We start from the raw sequence: 17,294 nt of genomic DNA, 5'->3' as shown, positions 1-17,294 counted from the left end.
GTTAGAGTCAAACTGCAGTACATAAAAGTTGTAGTCTTTCCAAGGTTTTCATTTTGGCCGCATGAATTACTTCTCATTTAGTGAGACAGGAGTTTCAGCAAGTTGTGCACATAATTTCTGTTTGCTTTTTCTAATAAGCAGTCAGGGCAAGGGCGACTTCTGTTCTTTCTGCCTCAAAATGCGTGTGAGCAAACAGACATCTCATCTCACGTGCAGCAGCAGCACAATGACCAGATGTCTTGCTTATGCCTTAAAATAATTTTGTTCCAGTCCATAGATGAAATTCTTTCCACTTTAAAAACGTTCAGCTTGAACTTGGGCAGTTAAAGGATTCCTGATGACAGAGCTGGACGAGCCAGCAAAACTCACACACTTCTCAAGGTCTCTCCTACAACAAACTTTTATACTTGCATTGAATTTATATCAATTCCTTTCATGGCCCGAGCTGAGACTTTAACATTTTCTAAGGTTTGATCTGCTGTTTTTATTGTTCCCCTGGATAGGACCAGATTTGGTCCCAGCTAGAGCAGAGCTACTGCTTAAAAACTGAACTAAGGCTGCCCTGAACCCTGCAGGGTCAGAGGGGTTTGAAAAATCTCCACTCCCATTCCTTACAGGAATACAAAAATGTTCTTTAACAAATACACAACAGAAGTTGTCACATGCGAAGGTTTCATGGTTCGTTCTTGTCAGTTCTGAAACCTACACAGTCCAAGCATGAAATCCTTATCAGAAAAGAGTTGTGCTTATTTATATTATAGCTCACGCAGCAGTTCCCTCATGGAATGCCTTCAGCTCTTACAAATCTTCCCTGCTGCAGTCAGCACAGTCACACTGACACTGCTTTTTGCAGAGGAGGAGGTAGAAAAGGAAAATGATCAAATACTGGTAACAACAAGAGCCTGCTATAATTAATTGTGCTACTACTGCCAGTGCTGAGCGGAGAAATGAACTGAGTGGGGTGAATGGAGCAGAACAGACTTGAGCAACAGAAGGTAAATAACAATATTTTACACAGGCATCAAATATTTGACAGTTTTACACCTGGCTTGTTACGCTCCTGACAACTGTTGCTTTGGGATAAAGAGTGTTTGCTCTTTCCATTTCTGGCTTTCTCACGTGCCCAGAGCAGCTCACGCCTGGAGGAGATGCTGAGCAGCAGCTCTGTGTCAGTGCCACGGGGCATCTCAGGGGTTATTGACCCGCTCAGCTCTCCCAGTAGAACCCTGAGGGTTTTTTTAAGCAGCTCCCCAGATCCACCCCGGGGCTGCCCATCGAGGTGGGGGCTTGTATTGGTTCAGTGGGGTCGTTTCACACATCGGGCTGCGCTGCAGAGGGTGGGCACACTCCGCCCTGCTCCAGCTCTAACCCAGCACAGACCGTTCACACAGGGCTCTCTGTGGCTCATCCTCTGTTATTGTTACTGTAGTGGTGCCTGGGGACCTTCAGAGATCAAATCCCCACCGTCACCAGAGCTTACCTCAAATAAAGTCAAATGTAAATACTCAAAAACGTCCAGCAGGGCAAAGCCAGGAGGGGTTATGTCACGATTGTTGTCAGAAGTGACTGACAGAAGCTCAGTTTACCCATTTCCATGGCTAAGGCAGGGCTGGGACCCAAGCTTTTAGTCCTGGGAGTGACTTAACCACAAAGGCAGCAGCTTCCCTTGGAGGGGGAATAAATCCACAATTGTAATCCTCTCCAGGTTGTTTTAGTGCTGCTCCTGGGTACAGATGGAAGCTTGTGGTGGTTCCACAGTGCCTTTGTCTAGACTAAGGTTTAGATAGATAATTCTAAAAATGCAATATATGACACATGTAACATAAATCCCTGTATGCTGAGCTAGCCAGGGGAAGGATTAGGGAGGCATCACTTTCAGTGTGAGCTTGTATTAAAGTGTAGATCACACCTACACTGTTGTTTGGGGGGTTTTTGGTTATGCTAGACCAGACTAGCTAACCAGTTCTAACAGAACTGGAATCAGTGGAACTAGTGACAGAAAAATGAACAGAGCGAAAATTAGGGAAAATACCCCTTCATTAATAACAGAATGCTTTTGAGAATTCAACTAGTTTTTAAAATACAAATCCGTTATCTTGAGACTAAGGGAACAGTAAGAAGTCTGAGACAAAATAGGAATCTTTGCAGAAAAGTCTTGAAAACAAATCCTTAGATTGTTAAAATACTTCTTGAGCCATTCTTGTTTACAGGTTCTATACACTATAAACAAGCTATACCTGCTTTCTATGGTGGATGAGAAGCTCCCATGACATGGATAGCAGCTGCTTAAAATTCCAATTGTGTTAAAGTTTGGTTTCTCCATGAATTATGCATTCAGCTATAGCCTGCTGTATTTGATTGTTTCTAACAACAATTAATACTACTGCTTTAAATAAAAAGCACAATGTGCATCTGTTGCAGATGGAGAAAGCATTTATTCTGTGTATACCTCAGAGTCCCAGAGGGAGATTTGGGTGTCCAAGGAATGCAGGGTGGGGTGGGCTGTGGCTTCCCTTCAGCCTTGGCTGTCAGATCAGCCCCAAATTGCTGTTTCTGCTGCCATTTTTAGTGATTTGGTATCAGCAGCTCCAGCCCCTGGGGAGATAAGAGGGGGCACGTGAGCTCTGCAGGGCTGGGGGGCAGGACTATATCAGTCTGGCAGCTGTTCTGTGATGGGGAAGGTATGTGACAGCTCAGAGCAGGCTCCAACAAATGGCACCCTCTCCCAAAAAACGGGCTCCAAACCGACCTGCCCCCCAAAGGCTGCCTGGACAAGGATTCAGTGTCATGCCTGACATTTGTGCTGCAGCCTGACTTTTTACAGAGGGAGATGCCATAACATGGAGGTGTTTGCAGGGAATTTGTTTGGGGGTCTGCTGAACACTGACCATTACCCAGCTAGGATCTGCTGATGTACATAATCTGTGCGCTGACACGTCACTGCTGCTTTAACCGAAGATAGCTCGGCCCCAGAGCTGCTGGTATTTATAGTGGGGAAGATGGCTTGCAGAGGAGTGATGGAATGCTGCCTAAAATGCAGGGGAGGCCGAGATCTGCAGCTCACAACTACTCCCCACATGCTGGGACACTAATTCTGGGGAGCAGAAAAATTAGGATCCAGACCAGACACTCGTCACAAATCCAGGAGTCGCTGAATCAAAGTAGGACTCTCAGACAGTATCAGGGGGGCTGTCACACTCAGAGGACACCATTATTTCAGATAAATCTTCCCTATTTCAGATAAATTTTCCCACGGGCCATATTCTCCATCCTCTTTTCCCTGGGGTGGCTATTTTATTTAAGGTGTAAACCACTGCTGTTCTCAGTGATGGTGTTTCACACTCACTGGAATTTTAAAGGGTACGGAGTAGAAGGGAAGGAGACCCAGTCCTGGTAGAATTCAGTGCAGAAAAAGCTGCTCATTGATTTTTCTGCTTTCTGTCCCTGGATGCTCTGCTTGCTCCACGTTCTTGCCTCTCCCCAAACCCCCAGGGTTCCCATCCATGATGTTCTGCAGCTGAGGAAGAGTTGATAAACACAGTTTTGCCTTGTGCCACTAGCTAGAAAATGATGTACCTTTCCAAATCATTTCACCCAGAACTATGAAGCAGTCATTGAGTAGGCAGCTGAGGTACCAAATTCAGACTAAATCTTTGTTTCTAATTCCCCAGAGTGCTGAAACCCATGACTTCCAGGATGATTTTGGCTCAATACATTGGAATAATACATTTCAACTTAGGGACATGATTTATGCCAAATATACCTTTGTAGGTATATTCATAATAGTAGTCATAATTCAGATAAGATGTGTGGAAAAGAAATGTTTGGGAGGCATGTAAATTCATGAAAGAGGAGAGTTTTTCCTCCTGTTTCTCTTCCCCAGTTCCCTGAGCTAAGCAACGTCAGGCAAATCTCATTTTACCCAAGATACTTTTGTGTCTTTGGGGATTAGTTACGTACATCCCCATTTGCAGCTCTTACCCACAACATTTACCATCATGTTGGGACACTAAGCTCAGACATTTTAATAAATATAATGATTTTTTTTTATTAAACTGCTCCTGAGCCATCACTACTTTGCTGCTGGGTGTCAGTGTGAACTGCTAAACGTGAAATATTGTCCACAGCTATGGAATATTCTCATGAAACTATCATTTCCAGAGACACGGGGGATAAAAAGCTATATTGTTGATTTTTCAACAAAAATACAATCAACTTTCAGTGCAAACATTCAAAGATGTAATGAAAAGCTGCTGTAACAACAATTCTCCCTGCGTAGCTGCTGTTGGGGGTTTGAATACGCCATTTGTAAGGTTTAAATTGCTTTTGCAGTCAAGTGTTGTAATCCATTAGTGATAAGAAAAGGTATTTGTCTATCAGTCGGAGTTAACTACATTCCTTGTATTAGAAACAGTTTAGTCTCTTACGTGAGCCCAGCGCAGGAAATTGTTATGGGAGTCTGGCTGCAGAGCTGGAAAAGGAGCGGTTGGTGCTCCCTTCCCCCAGCAGAAATGTGATGGATAACTGAGCTCTGACAGCCAGCAACTTAACCTTTAGCAGTGCTGCACAGAGCAGCACCACAGACTGACTCAAAGCATTTCAGCTCCTTCTCAGCAAAGTTGTGCAGAAAAAAACTCTCTGCGACTCTTCCTGGGATTTTCCTTATAAAACGGCGATGTTCCTTCCTTTGGCTGTTCAACCATGTTATTTCATTGCTATTTTTTAGATTATATCATTACTCTTCCGAAAAACAAATTCTAAATCTGCAGGTAAGTGGATGAAGACTAAGATTTGGGGTTTATAAATGGGAATTGCAGTTTCTCTGGAAGAACAAGTTCTCAGATCAGATTTGTTACCGACGCCATTGGGGTTTTGGAGCAGCGTTTGCTAAATATTACCAGTTTTGCACGTTTGGCTAAACATCACCAGGAAATGTCCCGGTGCAGTTTCTTTCTGCTCTGTAAAGAAGCTGACAAATGTTGCACCAGATCTCTAAGATGTGATCTAACACAGCAAAGCATGATGGATATTACATATCACAGACTCATGGAAATCAGATAGGAAGTCTGAGGTGACATCAATCCCCAGACTGGCACTGGACTGGCACACTGACCATCCTGGCCACTACCTAAATGCAGGGTTATAAGTTATTTTAGGATCCATATAAACTGCACATGTACAAAGCAATGTGTTTCTAAAGAGTTTAAAACAGTAATTCAAGCACTGCACCCTTTATGACTGTAATGCAATCATCTCCTTTTGTGGTTTTATTATGAAAAGTTTGATTTTGTGAGGGGCTGTTCTCACAGGGTCAGCAGTCTGTTAGAGGCTGGTCTCACCCTATCCTGAAACCCAAAGCAGCTTCCTGTGGGATTTAAGAGCTGCAGCTGTTCCAGTGGGTTCAAGATGTGTCTTACAAAGCTTTGCACCTAAGGAGAAGCTGCAGCCATTGGGCTGGACAACACCTGAGGTTATACACAGGATCCCTCTATTCTACTGCTTAAAATAATCCGTGCTGAGGGGATTTTTGAGGTTTCCAGGGGCTCACTCTCTGCAGAAGTTGGTCCTGTAAAACAGAGGAACTGGAATATGGATATTGCAGAAGAATCAGCTTTCCCACCTAATGCATTTGGCAGGAGGAGCCCTGACCTGCGGGGAAGCTGAACTGAACCCCTGCAGAAGGAGGGATAACAATCCAGGGAAAACAAAAGGAGACAAGCTGCACTACATCAGGGTTACTTGTTTATCAGAGGAGCTGCACAACTTCAGCTCCTGATTTCTGGGGAGGAGAACAGAGGCTGTGCCAGGACCTTACAAAGGCTGGGCACGAGGCCACGCAGCGATAGCGTGTTCTTCACACCAGATGAGCCCATCAATACCAACTTCTTCTTGTGCAAAGCGTTTGGAGATCGTACATCATCCTTAACAGGAGCATTTCCTGCTGTCCTGCTGCCTGGGGGCTCCCAGCAGAGCCTGGGAGAGGGAGGGAGGCACTGAGTGCTGGTGCTCTCAGCTGGGTGGGAGGGCAGCGGTGCCACAGCGCCCGAGTGGGTCACACCCCTGCTCTGCTTTTAATCTGGGTTCATCTGACAGCGATTCCCACTTGTTCTCATTGAGCAGAACCATATGTTTGGTTCTCAGCAGCACATGAAAAAGTCAGGGCACTGCTCACGAGCTGAAATGCCTCCACGGAGAGGGATGGGGCTGCATCTGCCCCACCGCTCGTTATTTCTCTTCAAAGGCTGGGTTGGATTTACTGCAGCTGTCAATCAGCTCCAAGCACTTACTCCATTTTTCCCCCCCTCTTTGTAAATCACATCCATCAAATCTACTGCTGTCAAGTGGATAGTTAAAGGTACCTCCCCCCCTAAAGGGCCTCTCCAGCTGAAAGCAAAACAAGCACCTGATAATCCACAGGAAACCCTGTGGGATATAAATAAACCTGCAGTGTATCAGGCCAGGATAACCAGAGGGAATCTAAAGGCTGAACACCAGGGTGCCCAGTCCAACCAAGTCCAGTTCACAGGAGCATCCCTCTTGTTTTGCCTCAGATGGGACCAGTTTGCCCAGACTCTTAAAACATAATTCCACAAATTCCACACAACCCCCCCTTGCCATTTCTTTTGCCTCCTTGCTCCAGGTAATGCAGTAAAATACTGATCCAGCACCTGCTCTGTGTGCAGCTGGCATTTCTCTCTGGTTCCAAGCAGTCTCTGCCTCCACAGCCATAAAACAAGGCAAAACCAGCATAAACAAAGTTCTGTCCTTGCAAAGGTCTAAACTCTGAGGGACAACCCTCACTGGATGCTGAGCCTCATGCAGGTTCACAGACAATTCACGTTCTACTTTGGATTACATTTTTTCTCTTATCCTATTTCCCGCAGAAAGCGGGGCTGGACTTGGACACTCGGTGCTCACCTGACAGATAAATATCCTCCCTGTAAACAGGAAGCCTGTTCAGTTTTTTGCCATAAATAAAGTTGTATCCAGCAGTAACTATAGGAGGGCAGACTTCAGGCTCCGTGCTGTAAACACTGTCAGATGCAAAAAATAGTTTCTGGATTTTATACAAGGTATTAGACTAGCAAGATGTGATTACAAGGCATACGTTTTTCTGGGAGCCCATTTATGTGCAGCTAAACACAGCTTTTGATTCATGAAGCTCCTTTTTTTTTTTTTAATATATAAAATGCAGTTTGGCAAGTTTTAGCACTTAGTTAACTAATTCCCACCAGAAATACTGAAAGCATGGCTTCCATTTATAGCAAAGGGGATTAGGCTGATTTAGAAATACTGTATGTTGACAGTACTATTTAAAAGCATATGGACAATTTGCTCCTTTCTTCTCCATGACAAAAATGAGTGGTAACCATCAAATTCTCTGCATCAGAGCACTGGCTTCTCTGTTTTGTCAAGGTCAGTGTAATCTTTTCCAGTTGTAAAATCGAACCCAAAGTAGCCTGATTTATTGTTCTTTGCTCTCCTCAAAAGGCACCGAGGCATCTCCACAGCCCTTCCCAGGCAAACTTAGTGTAAATCTCTGCATGAAGGCTTCCAGAACACGACTTTGATTGGTGCTATAGCTCCCAACACTAGATACTAGTTAATTGCAAGTATTTGGTGATGATTTTCTATTAATTGCAAGAAGTTTATGCTAGTACTTGTCAAGAATCTATGACAGTATAATGCAAGAGGAGAAGAATTATGTTTCGTTCGTTATTCACATATGCCTTGTTGGAGCCTCTATAATTATTCTCTTTGGGCTTTATGCAAAGAAGTGTCTGCAGTGGAACAGAAACAACCCCAGTACAAAAGATGCATGTCTGTACTTAAATCACAAAAAACCACAGAAGAGGGCAGGATGGAAGGGACCTGCTCCAGCAGGGAAATGTGTACAAACACACTGTGCCCTTACAGAATGAAATAAAAGTATTCGTAATACAGAAAATGGATCAATTCATACAGCCAGTGATCATTTGTTAAGGTTTCTTAGGCAACAGCCTGGCCTTTGAAAAGTCCTGATTGCCCAGCAAGTCTATAAAGGTTTCTTGGACACAGGAATATATCTGACAGTGATGTAGAACTTCACAGGAAAAGCTGCCACTGTCACAGGGGACAGCAGGCTGTCACACTCATCCTTTGGCTGCCAGCCCCCGAGGGATGCAGGCTGCAAGAAAGCTCAGGATTTTCCTACAGGCACCAGAAATAAGGGATCAGAGCCAGAACTGATGCTGCGAATCTTCGTCCTGCGACATTTAGGTCTGACTCAAATATCTGCACGATTTCGTATTCACAGAACTCAGGAAGAGTGAATACACAGAGGTAACAGAGCCAGAGGAAGGAGTGGGAGGATCCATGAGCAAATCCATGGAGGAAGTCCTACCCTTGAGTATAGGGAGTTTTTTTGAGTCCTGTGTGAACAGTAATATTTCTTACTTACAGAAAATGCACTGAAGGGGAAAATGCAGACCCCCAAAAGGCAGGGACTGAAATGATTCTCAGCTGGTCAGTGAGATTTTGTGTGCCAGCCCAATCTGATAGTCACAGTGATCTGCAGTCCCTCTCTTCATCCATTTGCTGCCTGCAGTGCATTATAGTGAATGAATAACACCCAACTTTCTTGAAGATACCTTAGACTAATGCCATGAATGCTTTTGTTAATGATCCAGAACTTTCACAGCCTGTTTTAATTATTTAATCTCCCTTGTACATCTCAATTATTAAAATAAGCAGAGGTTACCAGAAAGTGTTAGGAACGAAGTTTAAGCATGAAAACAGCTCTGTGCTCTCCGCAGCACCACCCAGAAAACATTTGGTTGCCAACAGTTCAGTGATTCATGAAAATCACACTTGCATGTGAAATCTGTGTTTGGCTGAGGCCCCGGGCAGGTGGTACCAACCTGTCAGGAGGATTTCAGAGCATTTCAGGACAGTGCTGTTTTAAATGAAACAGTCCAATGTGGCCTTTGTTGATCCTCAGGTACAGAGGATTTTAGAACTGTACTGATCAAAGAATCCGTATTTTTCTATTCCTGCACCTCTCATAGGGAGACCTAACAAGTGCTTTGGGGCAGGAGGAATTTAACACAACAAAACCTTCCCTTTTCCTTCCTATTGTTACATGCTGCAAATTATGGTAATATTTATGAGTATCAAAACCTGAAAATACTCAATGATTAAGCCAATATAGCAACTATGTCAGGAAACAAATTTAAGCCAGGCAAGTCTATGGCAAAATGACTCAAATCTTTGCTAATGAACATCAGGAGGAGATAATTTACATTCTCTTTAAGTAGAGCTATTCAGTGTTTCACTCTTTAGAAGCGTCCAGTTGGAGAAATATCCCCAAGACAAAAATATTGTGCGTCCAGAATGCTCCATGGAAGTGTGACCTTTCAAATGTTCACACTCCAGTCTCTCATGGAAGCGACATCAAGCAAGTTTAGGTGTGCATTATCAAATATCAGTCTGGTTACCATCAAACTCCAGAGTCCCTCAAAATACCTGAGCCACTGTCCCCGGATAAAGCAGCTCTTGACCACCAGATGTGTCACATTAACTGTTCAATAACACACAAAAAAATATACACGTGTACACACATCCTGAACATTGCTTTGGGGGCAATGTTTTTATGATTTAGTGCTTTCTCAAAATAGATGCATACATCTGCAGACTCGAAACATCTCACCCTTAGGAGCTTTAGAAAATACATATAATCATGCCACATTTTTGAGAAAAACTCCTTCCTATTGTGGGGTCTTGTTGCACTCAGCTCTTTTATGGATACATGAGTGTCTCCAGGGCTGAGCACACCGAAATAATTGTAATTCAATTGTGCTGAAATATTTAAGGGCGTTTGTTGTTGTAAGAACATTCCGCTTGACTCAATCAAGACCCGCAGCCAGAATGTTTTCAGAAATAAAAGTTATGGCTTTTGTCCAGCTCCCGTGGAAGTAAATGGCCAGGCTGTCATCTGTTTAGCTGGGCTCTGCGTGGTGCTGCCTGGGTCAGGGAACAATTGCTGGTGGTGTTAAACAAAAGGAGTTACCAGCTCTAAGAGCAATTTTCACCGAGTGTACAGCTAAATATCCCAGGAAGCTGCTTTGCTGTGCCAGGGGCTCTCCCAGAACAGCACAAAATGACATTTCAGCCTTGCCTGTCATTAACTGCCCAAGGTGCTGTGCTTTCCTCGTGGCTCTTGCCACCCCTTCCACCCTCCTGTGACTAAACCAACTCCCCTGCAGCTGTTATTATTACTGATTTTGAGGCGTGTAAGCACAGTTTGTATCAGCAAAACCCTCAACTGTCATAAACCATATTTTGGCGATTTGGTGTTGATGGTGACTAAAACAAGTTTGTCATTGCAAAAAACACAGATCCAGATCTGGGTTTCTGATGTCTCTCATCTGTGTTTGTACAAAAGCCTCCTCAGTTCCTGGTCCAGGAGAGCAGACCACACTCAGATTGATACAACAGTGATATGCAAGTGTATCTTTGCAGTTTTTGACTATTGATTTCCTGATTTTTAGGTTATTTCGCTTTATGAAGGGTTTTTATGTTGCCTTTGTTTTGGTTTTGACTTAATGGCAATTAGGACTTGATTCATTACTTCATAATAGGAATAAAGAGAGGAAGGGCACCCTATTAGCAGAAGTTTGTAAAGTCAAAAATGTAAAAAAAAAAAAAGGAAAACAAATTACAGCAAAATCACAAGTGCATAAATAAAGCCAATCCTTTCATCCTGTAGCAATTAGGAGGATTTGAACACTTCTACCATAGACAGTATTTGAGAACAACACCCTGAAACTTTCCTGAAGCCCTGCTCTCGATATTCACCTCTGCTGATGGAAATCAAGGGTGAATTGTGACCACATGGTCCATCCTGCTCCTGCAGTCAGGGTGAGGAAACATGCTGAGGGAAATCACCTCCGAAAGGGCCAGCAAAATATTTCCAGATTTTCTAACCCAGGGCCGATGATCCAGCTCCAAGTAGAGATAATGCAAATTTCATAAACACAAACCAGCTGCTTTCCTTAAACCAGCAGAATGTTTTCTTTCAGCAATGGGCCAAAAAGCTGAGCACGGCGAAGGATGAGTTTGCGCTGGTAGTTTTGAATCAACCGTCGTTTATCCGCAGGGAACTCGTTATTTAAAAATCACTGCAGCTTAAGGCTTGAATAAAAATTGAAACACTTCAGGAGTCACTTCAGTGTGGTTGTGTGTGTTTGACAAACCCAGCTCACACTTCCTTGCCATGTCAGCTATTTTCCTTGCGCTGTCTAAGCCACACCAAGACTGGCCTGATAGAAAATGTAGCTGCGTTAATTAAGCTGAGCACTCTTTGTCAACTTCCTGTCCTCATTTCTGCTGTACTGATCAAGGTTGTTCAAAACCAGAGTTTTTAGAACTGGAGAGATTTGTTTCACCGTTGGATGATTGAAGTGCAGCTCCTTTTCCACACCAGTGGAAGAGCTTAACCCACCCTGTCTTTCCACCTTTTCAAGAAAATGGTTGAAAATTTGATAGATTTTTATAGCAAGAATAAAATGAAAAATGAGTAATGCTTAAATCATGTATTACTGCCTTTCTCCTTACCTCTAGGAGCTGATGTAATGAGTTATTTCTAAGATGTTATTTTATGTTTCCTCACCTAAATGGCTGCATAATCTTAGTGTTACTACTCTGCAATTTTGGTCACAAACTATATTTTTGTGGTATGTGAAATGCCATCTGAATGTAGTAAAGCACAGCTGGCACTGGCTGCTCGTAAGGAATTAAAGCAGAAACAGCATTGAGATTATTTTCTAAAAAGAAATTAATTTCCAGGCACTTCATATGTGTCTCTTGTGCAAGCATCTACCAGTTCTTAGTATTTCTTGGTTCAGTAATTAGGATTCTGAATATACAGGTCATGTTTTCAATTGCATATCATTCCAAATACCTTATTGAGCCACATTTAAGCTAAAAGCTTCACAGAGATTCAGAGACAAGCCCAGTGTAATGCAAAGTTTTACCTTGGAAAACAATCAAGACCTTGAATGTTGGCTAAGGAACGGGATGAATAATCCAGTACACGTGGGGACATCAGAAAAAAATCAGTAAAAGTATTGAGATTGACCAGCGAGTGATGTTCTTACACGCAAGATTCCAGCAACCACAGAGTTTTCATAGGTGATAATTCTAAATTCTAATACAACTGCACTCAGTGCTTTAGAGCAGAAGAGATCCCTCAAGCACCGATACCACCAGCAAATATGAAAAGCTCATTTCCACAAACCTCTGCCTCCACAGAAGAGCAAACAGCGCTGAATGCACACACCTCCTTCACAAGCCCCAGTCTGTTCTAGTTTAGGCCCATGCAAATAGCCCTGGAGTTGTTCCAGATTTGTATCTGTAATTGATAGCAGGATTTGGGTCGTGTATGTACACACACACACATATATAACATAAGCTTTCCTCACACTACTGTATACAAGGCTTTCAGAGTAAGGAAGGCTCCTTAAAAAATACATATATTTTTAATTACAGGGTTGGTTTTTTTTTTTTTTCATAACAATCTTTCACTTAATCAATCCTGAAGCGCATTAACTTCTGCAATTGCAAATAATTGACTCTCCCTTGATAGTCAGAGTTCAGATTTAGGTTCCTGGACTGCTTGCTTGCAGTGTTTTGTACCTTATCTTGGAAAGTACTCTGTGAGAGGGCCAGCAGTGAGCAGTTAATGTGCTTCTGGCTGGATACTGGCTGATGCCTTTCCCTCTCTCTGCAGTTTCATTGATATCTTTTGCATGTTAAGATCCCTTTTCATCAGAACATCCCAGCCATGTAGAAAGGTGGCTGAGTGATGTGTTTTTACAGATGGACACCTATTGGCTGGGAGGGTGACGCAAGGGGCAGAATGCAATGCTAGAAACCAGTTTATTGGATCTTATTTCTGTGCTCCAACCACTGGATTCTCCTGTCTCCATATAGATTAAAGGATTAGTTGTAAGCTAAGCCAGTTTCACAAAATACATTCAATTTGCACTGGCTATTTTTGCTGTGTTCAGAAAAAAAGCAGCAACATCCAACAATTTCATGGCAGGGAAACCACAGTAAAGATCCTCGTGAGTTCAGACAGTGCTGGTTCAATGCTCTGGGGAGTATTTGGCAATGCTGTCAGTGAGTTTATCATCCACAAAGTGGTTCATCTGTAAACCAGTGGCCAGGACCACAGAATGCTTCCCCTAATTCAAGTGGAAGAGAGGAAAAGTTTTAGAGGGTCAGTTCATAGACTGAAACCTCATGGAAATGCCTAAAGCAAATTATCACTCAATTCTTCCCCAGTAATCTCTGTCAGCTTGGGACTGTGGGCACAAATCAGAGCAAACCTGAACTGCTCCAAGTTTTGTCAAGAGCTCAAACAGTTCCCCCAACCAAAGGATGTGAAAGGGCTGGTGCAGCCTCCCCTTCCAGGAGAAATTCTCATTTCTAAGAGGCTGCAATGTCTCCCAGAAATGCTTGGATCAGGATTTAACTGTGAGCCTGGAACTGCACCACAGCAATGAGCACTTCCACCCACCATGAAACACAACCTTTCCCAGATCATTTTTGTGCCCTTTCCTCATCTTCCTTAGCAAAGAGGCTCTTTAGGACACAACCAACAGGCAAAGTGCCAAACCCCAGCACGATTCAACTAGCAACAGACAGCAAATCTTGACCTGACACAACTAAAATGCAACTTTGATAGTGCAAAACACCCCATTAAAAACAGAGCCACTGCTGATGAGGCAGGGCAGTAATAACAAGATGTCCTACCGGTAGCTGGGGATCTCCAAGGCGGTGAGGCAGCACCACGGTCAAGCCAAGAAGCCCAAACACCTCAGGAAGAGGGACAGGACAGGCAGCAGGACAGCCCCAACATGGCTTAGGAAGGAGACCAAGCCCCACGGCTGAGCTTAAGTGGATTCTGGACCTGTGGGTGGGGTGGGCAGAGAGCCCAGGTGAGGCTGGTCAGGGTTGTTAAGGCTTTTGAGTGCTCTCAGCAGCCCCTGTTTCTCCCAAGGCAGCACAAAAACCTTCTATTCATTAGGCAGGGTGGTTTTAGGGTCCCAGGGCCATTTTGTCCCAGTCTAAATCTGGAGGGAGTTTGTTGTGCTTGTAAGACCCTTGGAGTGCCACGTCTTTGCTGTCAAGAAACAGCACAGCTTTACTTTCCGTGTTCTCCCCGTTTCACACACCACAGGTGTCCTGTGCCATCGCTGGCACTTCCAGCCTGTGCGATCCTTGTCACCAGCAGAGTGGCAGCTGCCCTTGGAGACACGAGGCACAGGAATAGCAGGGCTGCTGCAGGTCACTGCCCCCTGGCAAAGTTCACACACCACCTGCTCCAGCCCTGACCCCTCATAAAATAATGATCCTCCAAAAACACGCCGGGTCTGGCCCGGCTCCTTGGGCTCACCGGCTCTGCCCCTCTCAGTGACAGCACGGGGCCATGGCCAGGCTGGTGTCAGTGCTTATAACAGCTTCACAAGTTTTACTTTTTAATTGAACTCCTTGTGTTTTGTCATCCCTCTGAAAGACACAGACTGCACGTGTGAGTGGGGGACAGTCTGCCCACACTCCATCTTTAGGCTCACTGGTTTGTGCTCTGCATTTTTCCCGTTCCCTCTCTGCCTGCATGGAAGGAATTGCAGCCCTGCTTTCTTTTTAGAAGGGGGATAAATAGGAGCTTTGTAGGCTTGTCCAAACTCCCTGTACAAATGTATAGGGTGAATGAGTTGCTGACTTGTCCTAAGCAATTTTCCACAATCTGTACCCTAACTAGACAAAAACACTCATTTTATCATGTAAGACTAGCAAATATACTCAGAGAAAATACACATCTGTGCTGGGGAAAGGGTGTCTTTCTTTTCCTTCCCTTGCTGTGAGCTCACTGGTGAAGCTCTAAACCCCAGAGCTGGCCACACCGGCTGTGTAGCAGTTTGCAGTCCCGTGTGTAAGTTCACTTACACTTTTCCTACTTTTGCTTATTGTTCTGATCATGATGAGCCCTCTCCCTTTCCCCAGTCACCCATCTCTGAAAGCTCTGCTCCAGCCAGGGCCAGATTTTGCGTGTCTTGCCTGCGTGAACAACCCACCGAGCTGCTGAAGAACGGGATCCCTGTCATTAACTCCCCCCAAAATGCAGCTCTTGGGGTGCAGAGGCAGCCAGGTCCCTGTTCCTCCCCTTCTTTCCTTCTCCTTGCCGGAGGCAGCCCCGTCTCCCGAGGTGCTGGGCTGCTGTAACAGGATCTCCCCGCTGCTCACTGCTCTGGACTCTGTTTTTCTTGGCACCGCGCTCCCCAAGACACTTGAAAACAGAAAGCAACTCAAAGCTCTCTTGGCTTCCTTCCTCGCCTCTGCTCCCCCTTTCCTTTCTCGAAGCAGTTTATGAATAAAATAGCAATATTCTCTCTTAAAAGCGTTGGGTTACAATGTTAAAATTTGGATTGCAAGGGCTCTATTCAGTGTTCAGAAGTGGCAGATGTTTGCAACAGGCGCAGCGGGAAAAACCCATCCCAGATTCCTGCAGCGGGAAGTTAAGGTGCAGGCTCGATTTTCGGTAGAAATATGAATCCCCGTAGATCACTTGCTGCATATTTTAATGACATTTAAACATAACCAGATACAATTAATACTTGAGAAGCAGGGAGCTATTCTAAGCAACAGGGGCTGAAAGTGCTGGGCTCCACTGAAGAGTCATTCACCATTCACCGAGGAACGGGCTGAAGAGAGCCTGCAGGAAATTAGCTAAAATAACATTTCGTCCAAATGGAATATTTTAATTCATGCTACGACGAAACGCTAAGAAAATATATGTATATGAAGGATTCCTGTAAGCACCAAACAAACGGTGCTTCCCATGCTCCTTTCTCAGCGGGGCTGATAGTTCCAGAAAATGCACAGGAATTTTAATCTCTTGTGGCCGCAGCACAGAGCTCGAGTCTATATGGGGGATGGAAAATTTACATGCACCTGGAAGCAAACATAAATCACAGCCCGCAGCCTCCTCCGGCCATCCAGGCTCTGCAGCTCATTCCAGACATTTCCAAGGCTGGAATATTTGCTGGGTTTTGACTCTCTGCTGCGGGGTTTTTGCGCAGCGCGGTTCACGCTCGCGCAGCTCCCGGCGAGTTCAGCTGTTGCTCTGTGCGAGGGGGCAGAGCCGTGGTTTGGCCCATCTTCCACGATTTTACCCTCGCTGGGGATCTGCTCCGTGAAACGGGAAAGTGAGAGCAGCTGGGACTCAACAGGAAATCTGTCACATCTACAGAGCCATAAAGAAGCAGCGTGCGATCCAAATATGCTCAAGTTTGCAATTCTTCAGTGCGGATCCGCTGACATCAAGGGCTGTGGGGCTGACTCCAGCTGGGAATTCACCCCAGCTTTTCTCTGAGCTCACACCAGCCTTGTGGGCACAGGAACCCATTTCTGCTCCTTTTCCCATTCCCTCTGTGGCAAAATCAGCTGCAGGTAGTGGGACATACCTGGGGCCGTGCATGTACGGTCATGGCAATGCCACATCCTTTGGGAGAACCAGGCCACTCTCACCAGAGAACTGGAATTTCTAGTACATAAATATCCTGCACAAAATACAAGAGTAGGTCTGCAAGAGTTTAGGGAGGAAATAAACCTGCATTTTCCAAGTTTTTCTAGCAGGATAATAAAGGGGGAAAAAAAAAATCCCTATCTCTCTGTTGTTGCAATGCCAGAGGTTTGTTTGCCAAGATTTGCGTTTAATCTTACCTACATTACTGCAGAAAATTAAAGACATCTGAGAAATCAGAGGAACTTCCAGATACACCCTATAAAACGCTGATACAATGCTGAGATTGTACAAATACCTACAGATAAATCTTGTGGTTTTATGACTTCGGTAAGGGCATTTTGTTGGAGATAAGTAGCATGATAGTGATACTAGCCTGAGATCACGTTACCTGAGAGAAACACACAGAACTAGGAAAAAAAAAAAAAAAAAAAAAAGGCAGCAGGAGGTAGCAAAGTGTTTCATAGATTTGTATCCCACATTCCCTAGAGCAGCAGCATCCACAGGGAGAGCATGAGGTTCAGAGCCAAGTGCTGTTTGCAGCAGGAAGGTGTGGGGATGTGCCACTGAGAACTCAGGGTGTATTTTATAGCACTCCTACTGCCGTGATACTGGAGCGTGAAAATTGTTTTGTCAGTGGTACTGGGAGAGCTGCTGGCTCCTGTGCTTACCCCATTTTTGCTTGGTTGTGCAGAAATCCTACAAGGAGTAAATGGAAGAAAAAGGG

General features: G+C 44.5%; 1 protein-coding gene and 1 long non-coding RNA gene across 3 annotated transcripts in view; one reads left to right on the top strand and one right to left on the bottom strand.

The window, feature by feature from the left end:
- LOC120758079 (uncharacterized) overlaps positions 1 to 13,902 on the bottom strand; it is a 28,357-nt gene extending 14,455 nt beyond the window's left edge. Inside the window, exons 1-2 of the long non-coding RNA XR_005702770.2 lie at positions 13,798 to 13,902; positions 12,278 to 13,226 (exon numbers count right to left, since the gene is read on the bottom strand). This is a non-coding gene — a long non-coding RNA (uncharacterized LOC120758079). The remainder of the gene's footprint in view (positions 1 to 12,277; positions 13,227 to 13,797) is intronic.
- PDZRN3 (PDZ domain containing ring finger 3) overlaps positions 1 to 17,294 on the top strand; it is a 131,209-nt gene that overhangs the window by 23,034 nt on the left and 90,881 nt on the right. The gene's annotated exons all lie outside the window — the stretch shown is intronic.

This window comes from Hirundo rustica, chromosome 12 (assembly GCF_015227805.2).
Source record: "Hirundo rustica isolate bHirRus1 chromosome 12, bHirRus1.pri.v3, whole genome shotgun sequence".
Lineage (NCBI taxonomy): Eukaryota > Metazoa > Chordata > Aves > Passeriformes > Hirundinidae > Hirundo > Hirundo rustica.
Note: the sequence above shows the minus strand (reverse complement) of the source record. Positions and strands in the feature narration are given on the sequence as shown.